General features: G+C 46.7%; 1 pseudogene; it reads left to right on the forward strand.

Annotated features, from left to right (window-relative positions):
- Nucleotides 1–13,263: 13,263 nt before the first annotated feature.
- Nucleotides 13,264–14,872, forward strand: LOC112077408 (actin, cytoplasmic 2-like; annotated as a pseudogene).
- The last annotated feature ends 4,403 nt before the right edge of the window (nucleotides 14,873–19,275 follow it).

Consider the following 19,275-nt stretch of genomic DNA (forward strand, 5'->3'; position numbering starts at 1 on the left):
GAGAGAGATGGTCTCAGTTTGGTACCAGGGAGTAGTGAGGGTCCAGTTTGGTATCAGTGGAGTAGTGGAGGTCCAGTTTGATCAGTGGAGTAGTGTAGGGTCCAGTTTGGTACCAGTGGAGTAGTGAGGGTCCAGTTTGGTACCAGTGGAGTAGTGAGGGTCCAGTTTGGTACCAGTGGAGTAGTGAGGTCCAGTTTGGTACCAGTGGAGTAGTGAGGGTCCAGTTTGGTACAGTGGAGTAGTGAGGGTCCAGGGTCCAGTTTGGTACAGTGGAGTAGTGAGGCCAGGGTCCAGTTTGGTACAGTGGAGTAGTGAGGGTCCAGTATTGGTACCAGTGGAGTAGTGAGGGTCCAGTTTGGTACAGTGGAGTAGTGAGGGTCCAGGGTCCAGTTGGTATCAGTGGAGTAGTGAGGTCCAGGGTACCAGTTTGGTACATGGAGTAGTGAGGGTCCAGTTTGGTACCAGTGGAGTAGTGAGGGTCCAGTTTGGTACAGTGGAGTAGTGAGGGGTCCAGTTTGGTACCAGTGGAGTAGTGAGGGTCCAGTTTGGTATCAGTGGAGTAGTGAGGGTCCAGTTTGGTACCAGTGGAAGTAGTGAGGGTCCAGTTTGGTACCAAGTGGAGTAGTGAAGGGTCCAGTTTGGTATCAGTGGAGGGTAGGGTCCAGTTTGGTACATGGGTAGTGGAGGGTCCAGGGTTCAGTTTGGTACCAGTGGAGTATGGCGGGTCCAGGGTCCAGTTGGTATCAGTGGAGTAGTGAGGGTCCAGGGTCCAGTTTGGTATCATGGAGTAGTGAGGGTCCAGGGTACCAGTTTGGTACCAGTGGAGTAGTGAGGGTCCAGGTACCAGTTTGGTACCAGTGAGTAGTGAGGGTCCAGTTTGGTACAGTGGAGTAGTGAGGGTCCAGTTTGGTATCATGGAGTAGTGAGGGTCCAGGTCCAGTTTGGTATCAGTGGAGTAGTGAGGGTCCAGGGTACCAGTTGTAGCCAGTGGAGTAAGTGAGGGTCCAGTTTGGTACCAGTGGAGTAGTGAGGGTCCAGTTTGGTACCAGTGGAGTAGTGAGGGTCCAGGTACCAGTTTTGGTACCAGTGGAGTAGTGAGGTCCAGGGTCCAGTTTGGGTACCCAGTGGAGTTAGTGAGGGGTCCAGTTTGGTACCAGTGGAGTAGTGAGGGTCCAGTTTGGTACCAGTGGAGTAGTGAGGGTCCAGGGTACCAGTTTGGTACCAGTGGAGTAGTGAGGGTCCAGTTTGGTATCAGTGGAGTAGTGAGGGTCCAGGGTACCAGTTTGGTATCAGTGGAGTAGTGAGGGTCCAGTTTGGTACCAGTGGAGTAGTGAGGGTCCAGTACCTTCAGAAAGGATTCACACCTCCTTCCTCTGTTTCCACATCTTGTTGTTGGTACAGACTGATTTTAAAATGGATTCAATGTAGATGTTGTGTCACCTGCCTACCCACAACACCCCATAATGTCAAAGTGGAATTATGTTTTTAGAAATGTTTACTAATTAATACATAAAATAAAATGTAAAGCTGAAATGTCTCAAGCCAATAAGTTTTCCTTTGTTATAACAAGCCTAAATAAGTTATCGATCATAGACTGCTGCTGGAAAAACGTATGTGTTATGGCTTTACACCCCCTGCTATGATGTGGATAAAGAGTTACCTGTCTAACAGAACACAGACGGTGTTCTTTAATGGACGCCTCTTCAACACGGCTCCCGACTGGCGCAGTCGTCTATAGCACTGCATCTCAGTGCAAGAGGCGTTACTACAGTCCCCGGTTCGAATCTGTAATCTATCAATGTTTCAATGGAACCCATCAAAACCATTTATTGATTTAATTAAAAAATCAATATCCTTCAAATCAAGGCTTCACAATTAATGACACCCTTTAAAAATGATTGTAAATAACATCTACCAAAATTAAACATAGGAAATGTAATTCCACTTATTTAAGTTCATCTAAGGAACTATATTGAGCCATTGCATGACTTCCTGTTTCACTAGGGTATAACAATGAGGTAACTCACATGCAATATCCCTTTGGTCATTCAACACCATGAAGAAAACCAAAGAACTGGCAGTTCAACAGAGACAGATGTTCGTAACTCTGGTAACGGCTACAGGGAGATCCACAAACGATTGAATATACCACTGAGCACTGTCAGGGGAATTATTTAAACAATTTAAAAGATATGGAACAGTTTGAAAACCTCACGGGGTTTGAGGACACAAATGCATCCATACCAGTGACATCACCATAATTAATGCCAGGATGTTGTGGTTCGGGCTCATCCACACCTGTATGACCAGATAGATCCATGTTGACTGTACCTGTACCCCAGGTGAGTCACACAGACAGGATCCACAGGTACAGCTCACACCTCTCTACATCACCATGACAACCAGGGCTGTGTTTGAGAGGCATAGCCCAGAGAGCAAGCACACACACACACACACCACAGTGATATCAGATGTGTCAGACAGGGTGGTGTGTGGTGTGGATGTGTCAGACAGGATGGTATGTGGTGTGGATGTGTCAGATAGGATGGTATGTGGTGTGGATGTGTCAGACAGGATGGTGTGTGGTGTGGATGGTGTCAGAAGGATTGTTGTGGTGTGGATGTGTCAGACAGGATGGTATGTGGGTGTGTGATGTGTAGACAGGATGGTGTGTGGTGTGGATGTGTCAGACAGGATTGGTGGGTGTTATGTGGATGGTGTGTGTGGTACAGACGGATGGTGTGTGGTATGGTGTGGTCAGAAGGATGGTTGATGTGGTGTGTGCGATGTGTCAGACAGGATGGTATGTGGTGTGGATGTGTAGACAGGATGGTATGTGGTGGGATGTGTCGAGAGGATGGTATGTGGTGTGGATGTGTCAGACAGGATGGTAATGTGGTGTGGATGTGTCAGACAGGATGGTATGTGGTGTGGGGATGTGTCAGACAGGATGGTAGGTGGTGTGGGTGTGTGTCAGACAGGATGGTGTGTGGTGTGGATTGTCAGACAGGATGGTATGTGGTGTGGATTGTGTTCAGACAGGATGGTATGTGGTGTGGATGTGTCAGACAGGATGGTATGTGTGGTGGATGTGTCAGACAGGATGGTGTGTGGTGTGGATGTGTTCCGACAGGATGGTATGTGGTGGGTGGATGTGTCAGACAGGATGGTATGTGGTGTGGATGTGTCAGACAGGATGGTGTGTGGTGTGGATGTGTCAGACAGGATGGTATGTGGTGTGGATGTGTCAGACAGGATGGTGTGTGGTGTGGATGTGTCAGACAGGATGGTATGTGGTGTGGATGTGTCAGACAGGATGGTGTGGTGTGGATGTGTCAGACAGGATGGTATGGTGGTGTGGGATGTGTCAGACAGGATGGGTGTGGTAGTGGATGTGTCAGACAGGATGGTTGGTTGGTATGGATGTGTAGCAGGATGGTATGTGGTGTGGATGTTGTCAGACAGGATGGTAATGTGATATAGATGTGTCAACAGGATGGTGTGTGGTATGGATGTGTCAGACAGGATGGTGTATGGTGTGGATGTGTCAGACAGGATGTTGTGGATGTGTCAGACGGATGGTGTGTGGTATGGATGTGTCGACAGGATGGTATGTGGTGTGATGTGTGACAGGATGGTGTGTGGTGTGGATGTGTCAGACAGGATGGTATGTGGTGTGGATGTGTCAGACAGGATGGTATGGTGGTGTGGATGTGTCAGACAGGATGGTGTGTGGTGTGGATGTGTCAGACAGGATGGTATGTGGTGTGGGATGTGTCAGACAGGATGGTATGTGGTGTGGATGTGTCAGACAGGATGGTATGTGGTGTGGAATGTGTCAGCATGGATGGTATGTGGTGTGGATGTGTCAGACAGGATGGTATGTGGTGTGGATGTGTCAGACAGGATGGTATGTGGTGGTGGATGTGTCAGACAGGATGGTATGTGGTGTGGATGTGTCAGACAGGATAGTATGTGGTGTGGATGTGTCAGACAGGATGGTGTGTGGTGTGGATGTGTCAGACAGGATGGTATGTGGTGTGGATGTGTCAGACAGGATGGTATGTGTGTATGGATGTGTCGATAGGATGGTATGTGGTGTGGATGTGTCAGACAGGATGGTTGTGGTGTGGATGTGTCAGACAGGATGATGTGGTATGGATGTGTCAGACAGGATGGTATGTGGTGTGGATGTGTCAGACAGGATGATGTGTGGTGTGGATGTGTCAGACAGGATGGTATGTGGGTGGATGTGTCAGAAGATGGTGTGGTGGTGTGTCAGACGAGGTGGGGTGATGTGTAGACGATGGTATGTGGTTGGATGTGTCAGACAGGATGATGTGTGGTATGGATGTGTCAGACAGGATGTATGTGGTGTGGATGTGTCAGACAAGGATGGTATGTGGTGTGGATGTGTCAGACAGGATGGTATGTGGGTGTGGTGTTCAGACAGGATGGTATGTGTGTGGATGTGTCAGACAGGATGGTATGTGGTGTGGATGTGTCAGACAGGATTGGTATGTGGTGTGGATGTGTCAGACAGGATGGTATGTTGCGTGTGGATGTGTCTAGCAGGATGGTGTGTGGTATGGATGTGTCAGATAGGATGGTGTGGATTGTGTCAGACAGGATGGTATGTGGTGTGGATGTGTCAGACAGGATGTATGTGGTTTGGATGTGTCAGACAGAAATGGTATGTGGTATGGATGTGTCAGACAGGATGGTGTGTGGTATGGATGTGTCAGACAGGTGGTGTGTGGTGGGATGTGTCAAGACGGATGGTGGGTGTGGTGTGGATGTGTCAGACAGGATGATGTGTGGTGTGGATGTGGTCAGACAGGATGGTATGTGGTGTGGATGTGTCGACAAGGATGGTATGATGGTATGGATGTGTCAGACAGGATGTATGTGGTATGGATGTGTCAGACAGGATGGTGTGGGTTGGATGTGTCAGACAGGGTGGTATGTGGTGTGGATGTGTCAGACAGGATGGTATGTGGTGTGGATGTGTCAGACAGGATGGTATGTGGTGTGGATGTGTCAGACAGGATGGTTGTGGTGTGGATGTGTCAGACAGGATGGTATGTGGTTGGATGTGTCAGACAGGATGGTATGTGGTGTGGATGTGTCAGACAGGATGGTATGTGGTTGGATGTGTCAGACAGGATGGTATGTGGTTGTGGATGTGTCAGACGATGGTATGTGGATGTGTCGAAGGGATGGGATGTGTCAGACAGGATGGTATGTGGTATGGATGTGTCAGACAGGATGGTATGTGGTTTGATGTGTCAGACAGGATGGTGTGGATGTGTAGAAGGATGGTATGTGGGTGGATGTGTAGACAGGATGGTAATGTGGTGTGGATGTGTCAGACAGGTGGTGTGTGGTGTGGATGTGTCAGCAGATGTATGTGGTGATGTGGTCAAGCAGGATGGTATGTGGTGTGGATGTGTCACGACAGGATGGTATGTGGTATGTGTGAGCGTGTATGTTGGATGTGTCAGACAGGATGGTGTGGTGGTTGGATGTGTCAGACAGGATGGTATGTGGTGTGGATGTGTCAGAAGGATGGTTGTGGTGTGGATGTGTCAGACAGGATGGTATGTGGTGTGGATGTGTCAGACAGGATGGTATGTGGTGTGGATGGTGTCAGACAGGATGTGTGTGTGTGGATGTGTCAGACAGGATGGTATGTGGTGTGGATGGTGTCAGACAGGATGGTGTGTGGTGTGGATGTGTCAGACAGGATGTATGTGGTTGGATGGTCAGTGTATGTGGTGTGGATGTCAGACAGAAGAATGTATGTGTTGAAGTCAGAATGGATAGTGTGTTCAGACAGGATGGTGTGTGTGAGTACGGGAATGTGTCAGACAGGATGGTATGTGGTATGGGGATGTGTCAGACAGGATGGTATGTGGTATGGAATTGTGTCAGACATGGATGGTATGTGATATCAGATGTGTCAGCAGGATGGTGTGTGGTTGGATGTGTCAGACAGGATGGTGTATGGTGTGGATGTGTCAGACAGGATGTTGGTGATGTGTCAGACAGGATGGTGTGTGGTATGGATGTGTCAGACAGGATGGTATGTGGTGTGGATGTGTCAGACAGGATGGTGTGTGGTGTGGATGTGTCAGACAGGATGGTTTATGTGGTGTGGATGTGTCAGACAGGATGGTATGTGGTGTGGATGTGTCAGACAGGATGGTGTGTGGTGTGGATGTGTCATAACAGGATGGTATGTGGTGTGGATGTGTCAGACAGGAATGGTTGTGGTGTGGAATGTGTCAGACAGGATGGTGTGTGGTGTGGATGTGTCAGACAGGATGGTATTGGTGCTGGATGTGTCAGACAGGATGGTGTGTGGTGTGGATGTGTCAGACAGGATGGTATGTGGTGTGGATGTGTAGACAGGATGGTAGTGGTGTGGATGTGTCAGACAGGATGGTATGTGGTGGTGGATGTGTCAGACAGGATGGTGTGTTGGTATTTGGATGTGTCAGACAGGATTGTATGTGGTATGGATGTGTCAGACAGGATGGTATGTGGTAGGATGTGTCAGACAGGATGGTATGTGATATAGATGTGTACACGGATGGTGTGTGGTATGGATGTGTCAGACAGGATGGTTATCGGTGTTGTGTCCAGACAGGATGGTTGTGGATTGTCAGACAGGATGTGTTGTGGTATGGATGTGTCAGACAGGATGGTATGTGGTGTGGATGTGTCAGACAGGATGGTGTGTGGTGGTGGATGTGTCAGACAGGATGGATGTGGTGTGGATGTGTCAGACAGGATGGTTGTGGTGTGGATTTGTGTCAGACAGGATGGTGTGTGGTGTGGATTTGTCAGACAGGATGTATGTGGTGTGGATGTGTCAGACAGGATGGTATGTGGTGTGGATGTGTCAGACAGGATGGTATGTGGTGTGGATGTGTCAGACAGGATGGTATGTGGTGTGGATGTGTCAGACAGGTGGTATGTGGTGTGGATGTGTAGACAGGTGGTATGTGGTGTGGATGTGTCAGACAGGATGGTATGTGGTGTGGATGTGTCAGACAGGATGGGTGTGGATGTGTCAGACAGGATGGTATGTGGTTGATGTGTCAGACGGATGGTATGTGGTGTGGATGTGTCAGACAGGATGGTTGTGGTATGTGTCAGACAGGATGGTATGTGGTGTGGATGTGTCAGACAGGATGGTGTGTGGTGTGGATGTGTCAGACAGGATGGTAGTTGTGTGTGGATGTTGTCAGACAGGATGGTATGTGGTGTGGATGTGTCAGACAGGATGGTATGTGGTGTGGATGTGTCAGACAGGATGGTATGTTGTATGGATGTGTCGACAGGATGGTTGTGGTATGGATGGTGTCAGACAGGATGGTGTGTGGTATGGATGTGTCGACAGGATGGTTGTGGTGTGGATGTGTCAGACAGGATGTATGTGGGTGTGGATGTGTCAGACAGGATGGTATTGTGTGGATGTGTCAGACAGGATGGTTATGTGGTGTGGATGTGTCAGACAGGATGGTTGTGGTGTGTGGATGTGTCAGACAGGATGTATGTGTGTGGATGTGTCAGACAGGATGGTGTGTGGTGTGGATGTGTCAGACAGGATGGTATGTGGTGTGGATGTGTCAGACAGGATGGTATGTGGTGTGGATGTGTAGACAGGATGCGTATGTGGTGGGATGTGTCAGACAGGATGGTGTGTGGTATGGATGTGTCAGACAGGATGGTATGTGGTTAATGGGATGTGTCAGACAGGCATGTATGTGGTATGGATGTGTCAGACAGGATGGTATGTGATATCAGATGTGTCACACAGGATGGTGCTGTGGTATGGATGTGTCAGACAGGATGGTGTATGGTGTGGTGTGTCAGACAGGATGTTGTGGATGTGTCAGACAGGATGGTGTTGTATGGATGTGTCAGACAGGATGGTATGTGGTGTGGATGTGTCAGACAGGGATGGTGTGTGGTGTTGGATGTGTCAGACAGGATGGTATGTGGTGTGGATGTGTCAGACAGAGATGGTATGTGGTGTGGATGTGTCAGACAGGATGGTATGTGGTGTGGATGTGTCAGACAGGATGGTATGTGGTATGGATGTGTCAGACAGGATGGTATGTGGTATGGATGTGTCAGACAGGATGGTGTGTTGGTATGGATGTGTCAGACAGGATGGTATGGTGGTGTGGATGTGTCAGACAGGATGGTATGTGGTGTGGATGTGTCAGACAGGATGGTATGTGTATGGATGTGTGAGCCTCATGTTCATTTCATTACTCATGGTGGGACCTGTACTGTAATGATTTATTACCTCTAACCCTGACCTCATCCTACCATAGCCCTCTGTACTCATGGTGGGACCTGTACTGTAATGATTTATTAACCTCTGACCCTGACCTCATCCTACCATAAGCCTCTGTACTCATGGTGGACCTGTACTGTAATGATTTATTAACCTCTGACCCCTGACCTCATCCTACCATAAGCCCTTTGTACTCATGTGGGACCAGTACTGTAATGATTTATTAACCTCTGACCCCTGACCTCATCCTACCATAAGCCCTCTGTACTCATGGTGGGACCAGTACTGTAATGATTTATTAACCTTTTGACCCTGACCTCATCCTACCATAAGCCTCTGTACTCATGGTGGGACCTGTACTGTAATGATTTTTAACCTCTGACCCTGACCTCATCCCTACCATAAGCCCTCTGTTCTCATGGTGGGACCAGTACTGTAATGATTTATTAACCTCTGACCCCTGACCTCATCCTACCATAAGCCTCTGTCTCATGTGGGACCTGTACTGTAATGATTTATTAACCTCTGACCCTGACTCATCCTACCATAAGCCCTCTGTACTCATGGTGGGACCTGTACTGTAATGATTTATTAACCTCTGATCTGACCTCATCCTACCATAAGCCTCTGTACTCATGGTGGGACCTGTACTGTAATGATTTATTAACCTCTGACCCCTGACCTCATCCTACCATAAGCCTCTGTACTCATGGTGGACCTGTATGTAATGATTTATTAACCTCTGACCCCTGACCTCATCCTACCATAGCCAACACAAGAACAACGACAGATGTAGCACCCTTCGTGGGTCTCCATCCCGGTTCTCCCAGCAGCGCAGGCAGACCTGTTGACCACGGCTCAATAAGGGTTCACTCTTTTTGGGGGAGGCGATTGTAACAGCCTCCCCGGTAAGGCCTACCCCTAGGCCTACCCCTACTACAGGACTACATGAGTCCCACTGTCTGTTTGATATCAATATGGTCAACAGATCTGTTTGTGCCTCTAGCCAGCTACTCTACTCTTCTCTAGGCAGACCTGTGTAGGACCAGTATTTCTGGTGGGGGATGTGTGTTGTCTCAGTCTGGTGGGGGATGTGAGATCTGTATATAACATAGTTAAACTAATTATCAGGCTAGCGGGCAGCGGGGCCTAATGACCCTGGCCTCTGGAATGTCCGTATATACAACACAAAYATTTACACTTACTCAAATTACACCAACACCGTTCCTCACATCTTAGCTGGGCCTTGCATTGCCGCCCCCCCCCCCATCACGACCTGACTATAGTTACCTTGTTGCTGTAACGTCGAATCTTTAAGTAGGTTACCAATACAAACCTACTTACATTTCAAAGGAAGATCCCTCTCTACGTTAGATATCTAACACAACACTATCATTTTAGTTTAAACCATAATCACAGTGGCCATGACAGAAACTATCGATAATACATATATTTTGCCAATCATTGAATAGGATGACACCTATCCTAATCAATGAACTTGTTATGTTAGCTAGGACGTTATATTGTGTGTATAGTAGTTAACCTTATATTAGTGCCTACACTTTATTAGCCGCCTTCTAACAAGGGCTGTCAATGCAGAGGCCCGGTGTGGCTCAATGCGACAAGCCAAGTGGATACYCCCTCGACCAATCAGGAGCCGCGCTGCAGAAAGTTCGCCTTATATGGACAGGGGGGTTGCGGTGAATGCGGATATAAAACCCGGAGCCTTGGCAACGCTTTAATCAGTACGTTTGTCACTGCGCAGGGAAAGGAGTATACAGCCAGTTCTTCTATTAACGCCGGTACTCTCGTCCCCACTAAAACACAGGTAAGAGATGGAATATTGTGTGATTTAAAAAAAAGTTCATCTGTCATTATTATATTTGTGTCGAAGTTAATCATTTGTAGTTGGGGGCAATTTGATGTTAAGATAGTTATCTGCCAACTCGTTTTCAGAATGTTCATAAGGTTATTGGTGTGCGGTATTTTCCCTGGGCAGCTAGTTATCGTTGGTCAGAGTTTACACAGGTTTAAATGTGCTTTCTGGTCATTTTAAATGTAGTTAACTAGTTGATTTATCTAGCTAGTTATTAACATCTCCGAGTGGGTGTGCCAACGCGTGTCTGTTATCGTTGACATTGACAGTAGGATAATTAATCGTTAGCATGACGGGCGTCTACAGTTAATGACTGTTACCGGATGTACAGAACATTTACATCGGAGTTTGTTTCCCAAAATGGAGTTTGACCGTAACTCGCTCTGAGTGTTCAAGAGTGTCTGGCAATTCCATAGCATTAATCAGGCTGTAAAAGTTAGGGAAATGATCTCATATGTTTTAATGACGGTAGGTTGGAAACTTGTCAAATATTTTATGACTGTTTTGCTCAACAGATGAGTCAGTGCTTATGTGGTCAATGTGTCACTGTTTTTATAGGTAACATTCCACACCCAGCCAAGTTACAAGCTTTAACATGTAGACATTAGTGTATTCTGATAGCACGGAAGCGCTCCTTTTCAACTATTTGAAGGATAGATGTGAAAGCTGACTCTGCCTTGGTTAGTCTGACTGTTTATCCGGTCCAGGGTGTGTCAGCACCTTAAACTATATTAGGATAATGACTTGTCTGGGTTACTGTCTGGCTGTTTTATCCGGTCAGGGAGTGTCTCTCCTTTCTAAACTATATTCAGGATGCTGTTTTAGCCTGGGTTACTGTCTGGCTGTTTATCCCGGTCCAGGGAGTGTCCGCTCTTTATAAACTATATTCAGATAACTGACCTAGCCTGGGTTACTGTCTGGTTGTTTATCCCGGTCCAGGGAGTGTCCGCTCCTTTCTAAACTATATTCAGGATAACTGATTTGTCCTGGGTTACTGTTGGGTGTTATACCGGTCCAGGGAGTGTCTCTCCTTTCTAAACTATATTCAGGATAACTGATATTTCTGGGTTACTGTCTGGGTGTTTATCCCGGTCCAGGGAGTGCTCTCCTTTCTAAACTATATTCAGGATATTGACCTGCTGGGTTACTGGGTCTGTTTATCCCGGTCCAGGGAGTGTCCTCTCCTTTCTAAACTATATTCAGGATAACTGACCTAGCCTGGGTACTGTCTGGCTGTTTATCCCGGTCCAGGGAGTGTCCTCTCCTTTCTAAACTATTTCAGGATAACTGACCTAGCCTGGGTTACTGTCTGGGTGTTTATCCCGGTCCAGGGAGTGTCTCTTTCTAAACTATTTCAGGTAACTGATGCCTGGGTTACTGTCTGGGTGTTTATCCCGGTCCAGGGAGTGTCCTCTCCTTTCTAAACTATATTCGGAAACTGATTTGAGGATAGATGTAAACTGACCTGCCTTGGTTTAGTCTGACTGTTTTTCGGTCCAGGGAGCGGCGCTGTCATAGACTAACACATGTCAGGGGCTCCAACTATTTCCTTATATGGTGATGCTCGGCCGATACAGCCAGCCTTTTGTCTGGCGGCGCTGTCTGGGGTTACTCAGGTGGCACGGTCATCTACTACGCTGTTTCTACGACTTCTCTATTTTATAACCTGACTACACGTCTAACTTGAATTAAGCCCCAAGCCAATTGTATTAATGAATTTTTACGGTAAAGCAAATGGACTGGTTGTGGAAACGCTGAGTGACTGAACGGTCTGACTGTTGCTGTTCAGCGCCACCTAGCGGCCGTTCACTGATGTACAACTGGCTCAATAGTGACCGGCAGCGCACCCGGTAAAGACGTTAGTCTCATTCCTTGTGTTTTTTCTTCCCGGTGAGAAATGGAAGATGAAATCGCCGCCCTGGTCGTTGATAACGGCTCCGGTATGTGCAAGGCCGGGTTCGCCGGAGATGATGCTCCTCGGCGGTGTTCCGTCCATCGTGGGTCGCCCCAGACATCAGGTAATAATTAACTCCTCGTCTGTCATCTAATTATGAAATATCACTATCTGCTATCTGAATGTTGATACTGTTACATTGCTATTGGGACTTTAATGTTTTGTAGCCATTTGACTTTGTCTCTAGTCAAATTACACTGACTGTTTTGTGGTGTAGTACACTAGTAAAGGGTACTTACAGAATATTACACTATGTCATTTAGATGTTCTGTGTTGCTAGCAACATCATTGGAACTGACCTGTAAAGTCTAACATCATTAATAGTGTAAATTAGCCTTAACATTCCATTGAGTACATTGTCACTGACCTGTGTCTTGTCTCCAGGGAGTGATGGTGGCATGGGCCAGAAGGACAGCTACGTGGGAGATGAGGCTCAGAGCAAGAGGGGTATCCTGACTCTGAAGTACCCCATCGAGCACGGCATCGTCACCAACTGGGACGACATGGAGAAGATCTGGCATCACACCTCTACAACGAGCTGAGAGTGGCTCCAGAGGAGCACCCCGTCCTGCTCACAGAGGCCCCCTCAACCCCAAAGCCAACAGGGAGAGATGACCCAGGTACGTCACTCTCCTCTACCTTTACAGTTCTGCCCTCTTCCTCCTCTACCTTTACTGTAGTTCTGCCCTCTCTTCCTGCTCACTCCTCCTCTCTCTCCAGGCCTCTGTCCTTACTGCTGATCTGTCACCCTCTGGAAGCTAGGTCTTTGTCGGTCTGTTCTGCTCTCTGCATCCTGCTGGCTGCTAGCTAGGACTAGGCTAACCTGTAGGACAGTGATTTAATGATCTAGACTGACTAGACTAACCTGTAGGACAGGAACAGTACTAATATTGATGACTCGGACAGTGCTGTGAATGAGCTGTAGTGGTTTATATTGAAGTTACATTTGTAGGACAGCAACAGTTCTAATATTGCTGTGTTTCTCCACTAATGTATTGGTTGTTTTCCCTCTGACTCACTGTACAGCATGGTTGCTGTGACTCCTGTCCTCTACTGTAGACCGTAGTCTCGCACCGTGACCTCATCCCTTCTTCCCCAGATCATGTTTGAGCCTTCAACACCGCCATGTACGTGGCCATCCAGGCCGTGTTGTCCCTGTACGCTCCGGCCGTACCACCGGTATCGTCATGGACTCCGGTGACGGTGTGACCACACGTACCACATCTACGAGGGCTACGCTCTGCCCACGCATCCTGCGTCTGGATCTGGCCGGCCGCGACCTCACAGACTACCTGATGAAGATCCTGACGGAGCGAGGTTACAGCTTCACCACCACGGCCGAGAGGGAAATCGTGCGCGACACATAGGAGAAGCTGTGCTACGTGGCGCTGGACTTGAGCAGGAGATGGGCACCGCCGCTCCTCTTCCTCCCTGGAGAAGAGTACGAGCTGCCTGACGGACAGGTCATCACCATCGGCAACGAGAGGTTCCGCTGCCCGAGCCCTCTTCCAGCCCTCCTTTCGGTGAGTCTTGAACAACCTCTCTGGAACAGCTGATCCGTGTCAGTCTGGCAGCCATCTTGTGTTGCGTGCCCGTAGTGACGGCCGTCTCCTCTCTCTCCAGGTATGGACTTGCGGTATCACCGAGAACCTTCAACTCCATCATGAAGTGTGACGTGGACATCCGTAAGACCTGTCCGCAACACGGTGCTGTCCGAGGAACCACATGTACCCCGGCATCGCTGACAGGATGCAGAAGGAGATCACCTCTCTGGCCCCGTCCACATGAAGATCAAGGTGACTAAAAATTAACAAATGTATTTATAAGCCCTTCTTACATAGCTGATATCAAAGTGCTGTACAGAACCACAGCCTAAAACCCCAAACAAAGCAATGCAGGTTAGAAGCACGGTGGCTAGGAAAACTCCCTAGAAACGCAAAACCTAGGAAGAAACCTGAGAGGAACCAGGCTATGAGGGTGCCAGTCCTCTTCTGGCTGTGCCGGGTGGAGATGTCTCTGATCCGTTGGTCTGCTTCTCCTGTAGTTAACAGTTGCGGTCAGATGCTAGAACACAGTGTTAACGTCTGTACTCGTGTTAATGTCCCCCCCCCCTCCTGTCTCTCCTCCAGATCATCGCCCCTCCAGAGCGTAAATACTCCGTCTGGATCGGAGGCTCCATCCTGGCGTCTCTCTCCACCTTCCAGCAGATGTGGATCAGCAAGCAGGAATACGACGAGTCTGGTCCCTCCATCGTCCACCGTAAATGCTTCTAAACCACCGACCCGTACAGACTCTCTCTCTCCTTCCATTCCAACCAAGATCTCTCCTTCCATTCCAACCAAGACTCTGTCTCGCACGCCGACTCAGCGTTGCGCTGAGAGCTCCCGTCAGACTCTGGCGTGTTTTCTCCTGCTGTCAGTTGTCTGAGAGCCTTCCCTTTTGGCTGGATGGACAGGATGTGATGCGTCATCTGACGGCACGACTCCAAACGTCCTTGTTAGTTACAGTCTTCATGTTTATGTTCCCACCACTTATTGACCTCTATGGAGGTGTATCTGTCCGACACTATCCCCTACCTAGTGCACTATTGACCAGGGCCCATAGGGATCTAGTGTGTTACCTAGGGGATAGGGCTTTATTTGGGACCTTAACTTTGGGCTCTGTGTGGAGGGAGGGGGGAAATAAAGCTTAATATGTAAATGATGTTATTGATATAAAAACAGTTGTTTTTGTATTTTCAGTCTTATAGATACATGGTCCAGTTTGTTTTGTTATGAGAGGAGGTTTGACCTTTCTAATGAGAGTTAAAGGTGTTCCCCCTCTCTCTGGGGGGGGGGGGCAGGTGGCTCCTGTTGTGGACACTGACCAATACAAAACCAATAAAGTGCACATGTCTATTGAAATGGTTGTATTCTCTTGTCTTCCTGCATCTGTGTTGATCTGGTTACTTCCTAGCCTGGATACCAGGTCTGTTTCGTTTGACATGGATTACTAGAGGGGTGGACCGTTGACTAACAGACTGGTATCCAGGCTAGTTGTATAACTGCTGTTTGACATGGGATCTATTTGGCTGCATGAGAAATGGCAGTGGGAAATCCATATCCGCCATTGATCCAATGACTATTTTGAAGTGCAAAATGGCTGTGAATTTTTAGCCTTCTTCATAGGACAAGCTGGGACGTTCTGTTAAATGGGTTGGTCCCCACCTACTGACTCAGGGGAAACCAAGCAGGTTATTGGACCACAGATGAAATAATTTAACTTCACAGGGTTTAAGTGCATTTCCATCTAATTTCAAAGTGTTAGACTAATACACAACATCCAGGTTAAAGATTAACGGCCAAAACCCACTAACACATGTTCAGACAGCAGAAGGGTTATCAGACCGCCAGGAACTATACTGTGGTTTAATTTGCGGCGCTATTAGGACTGCCTGTTTGAGGCAGCGACAGTAGCTGGATGGTATTAACGTTTCATTATATTTAATCGGTGTTTCCTACACCCTGGTACTACCCGTAGCGGCGGAGTCTGAGGACACAACAAATTGACTGATTCATTCCGGTCTCTTCATAACCCCACTGCAGATCTGCGTCAAATACAGCCGTGGTGTCGCTCTTCATTTCGGTTTTCTGTGGTACATCTAAAGATCGATGCTTGACTGCCTCTATCTTTATTCTCTTTTCCGTGATCTCCATGTCGACGAGCCTACCCGCACTGTCTGCGACCTGTTGACCAGCGCGTATGTACCAAAAACTAGACTAGACACACTTGCTATTTAAAGCGACGGTTTCTGGGACCACTATTGGGAGTTGAACATTTAACTTTAGATTTGTATTTAGGTACATGACAACTTTAATGGAAAAACTGTACATATGTACACTAACTCATCACGCACTGATTTGTATCTGCAACAAGTCAGTTTGGTGAAAATGCCTAGATTTGATTAATGCAGATTAGAGACTATTCACAAATCTATCGCCAATTGGATGGAAACCTTTCATGCAAATATTCTAAAAACAATACGTGCATTTTTCCTACCGGAAATGTTTCCATCAAATTGATATGTTGCTGATGAAAAAGGCTGTGCGTGATGACAATGCATATAAAAATACCTTTTTAAGATTGAATTCCCGTGTACCAACTAAAATATACAAGTTAAATGGGTTTCCATATTCAACTTTACTGGCGCATTGGCGACAAATTCTGTTGCGTTACCATAGCGAATGTGCGCACTCTAGTCTTGGCACTTGCTGTCTAGCCAACAGCTTGCAGATATATAGACTACGTGATGAGATTAGTACGGATGGAAAAAAACGGGTTATTTTATTTGTCAAACGGCAACCAACCATCGCTCATGTCACCAGAATAAGACCCTCGATATTTATTGGAACGGAGCGTCATCACCATGCACTTTAAACAGGATCGGTGTTTGTGTCCCGCYGAACGGTTGAGCTAACGTGATTAGCATGAGGTTGTAAGTAACATTTCCCAGGACATAGACATATCTGATATGGGTAGAAAGCTTAAATTCTTGTTAATCTAACTGCACTCTCCAATTTACAGTAGCTATTACAGTGAAAGAATACCATGCTATTGTTTGAGGAGAGTGCACAATTACGAACATGAAAAGTTATTACTAAACAAATTAGACACGTTTGGGCAGTCTTGATACAACATTTTGAACAGATATGCAATGGTTCATTGGAGCAGTCTAAAACTTTGCACATACACTGCTGCCATCTAGTGACCAAAATCTAAATGGCACCTGGGCTGGAATAGTACATAATGACCTTTCTCTTGCATTTCAAAGATGATGAAAAAAAGAAACATGTTTTTTTTCTTTTTTATTATCTTTTACCAGATCTAATGTGTTATATTCTCCTACATTAATTTAATATTTCCACAAACTTCAAAGTGTTTCCTTTCAAATGGTATCAATAATATGCATATCCTTGCTTCAGGTCCTGAGCTACAGGCAGTTAGATTTGGGTCAAGGGTGAAGAGGCAATCCGTAATTTCGATTAAGACATTAATGAGCGAGCTAGGATGGACGTAGTCAATATAACTATTTGTTGAGCACTTTTGAAAACCGTACAGCGACAGAATTCAAAACATGGGCCGTTCTTACAGTATTCTCCCTGTACAACAAGTCAGAACCGTAGGATAAATAAAGGGGCGTATAAGCAGAAGATTTAAGCTCTTACAATATTAGATTACATTTCTCACAAATAGGCTAGCATGTGCACCACCAAGTCAGAACAGTAGGCGAAGTTAGAGGTGAAAACAGGTCAAATTATTAGGCTGAGGCACATGGGCTACTAACAGCTTACTACACAACATACACTAGTATTACTTTCTCAGCTACAGTATACATACAGTGGGGCAAAAAAGTATTTAGTCAGCCACCAATTGTCAAGTTCTCCCACTTAAAAGGATGAGAGAGGCCTGTAACTTTCATCATAGGTACACTTCAACTATGACAGACAAAATGAGAAAAAAATCCAGAAAATCACATTGTAGGATTTTTAATGAATTATTTTGCAAATTATGGTGGAAAATAAGTATTTGGTCAATAACAAAAGTTTATCTCAATACTTTGTTATATACCCTTTGTTGGCAATGACAGAGGTCAAACGTTTTCTGTAAGTCTTCACAAGGTTTTCACACACTGTTGCTGGTATTTTGGCCCATTCCTCCATGCAGATTCCTCTAGAGCAGTGATGTTTTGGGGCTGATGCTGGGCAACACAGACTTTCAACTCCTCCAAAGATTTTCTATGGGTTGAGATCTGGAGACTGGCTAGCCACTCCAGGACCTTGAAATGCTTCTTACGAAGCCACTCCTTCGTTGCCCGGGCGGTGTGTTTGGATCATTGTAATGCTGAAAGACCCAGCCACGTTTCATCTTCAATGCCCTTGCTGATGGAAGGAGGTTTTCACTCAAAATCTCACGATACATGGCCCCATTCATTCTTTCCTTTACACGGATCAGTCGTCCTGGTCCCTTTGCAGAAAAAAGCCCAAAGCATGATGTTTCCACCCCATGCTACAGTAGGTATGGTGTTCTTTGGATGCAACTCAGCATTCTTTGTCCTCCAAACACGACGAGTTGAGTTTTTACCAAAAAGTTTATATTTTGGTTTCATCTGACCATATGACATTCTCCCAATCTTCTTCTGGATCATCCAAATGCTCTCTAGCAAACTTCAGACGGGCCTGGACATGTACTGGCTTAAGCAGGGGGACACGTCTGGCACTGTAGGATTTGAGTTCCTGCGGCGTAGTGTGTTACTGATGGTGGCTTTGTTACTTTGGTCCCAGCTCTCTGCAGGTCATTCACTAGTTCCCCCGTGTGGTTCTGGGATTTTTGCTCACCGTTCTTGTGATCATTTTGACCCCACGGGGTGAGATCTTGCATGGAGCCCCAGATCGAGGGAGATTATCAGTGGTCTTGTATGTCTTTCCATTTCCTAATAATTGCTCCACAGTTGATTTGTTCAAACCAAGCTGCTTACCTATTGCAGATTCAGTCTTCCCAGCCTGGTGCAGGTCTACAATTTGTTTCTGGTGTCTTCGACAGTCTTGGTCTTGCCATAGTGGAGTTTGAGTGTGGACTGTTTGAAGGTTTTGTTGGCAGGTGTCTTTTAATACTGATATACAAGTTCAAACAGGTGCCATTAATCACGGTAAACGAGTGGAGGACAGAGGGAGCCTCTTAAAGAAGAAGTTACAGGTCTGTGAGAACCAGAAATCTTGCTTGTTTGTAGGTGACCAAATACTTATTTCCCACCATAATTAGCAAATAAATTCAATTAAAATCCTACAATGTGATTTCCTGGTAGTTTTTTTTCTCATTTTGTCTGTCATAGTTGAAGTGTACCCATGATGAAAATTACAGGCCTTTCTCATCTTTTTTAAGTGGGAGAACTTGCAACACATATTGGTGGCTGGACTAAATACTTTTTTGCCCCACTGTATCTCCCCTGGCATATTACATCATTTTAGCAGCAGCATACAATACATTTTTGGACTCACTTGTGGTCACCTTGAACAGGAAGGGGGTGTGGCGTGCTCCAAAAAGGTTGAAATCATGACGACGTCAGTGATTCTTCAGAGACTCTAGAAAGAGGCC

This window comes from Salvelinus sp. IW2-2015, unplaced genomic scaffold, assembly GCF_002910315.2.
Source record: "Salvelinus sp. IW2-2015 unplaced genomic scaffold, ASM291031v2 Un_scaffold4536, whole genome shotgun sequence".
In the NCBI taxonomy this organism is placed as follows: domain Eukaryota; kingdom Metazoa; phylum Chordata; class Actinopteri; order Salmoniformes; family Salmonidae; genus Salvelinus; species Salvelinus sp. IW2-2015.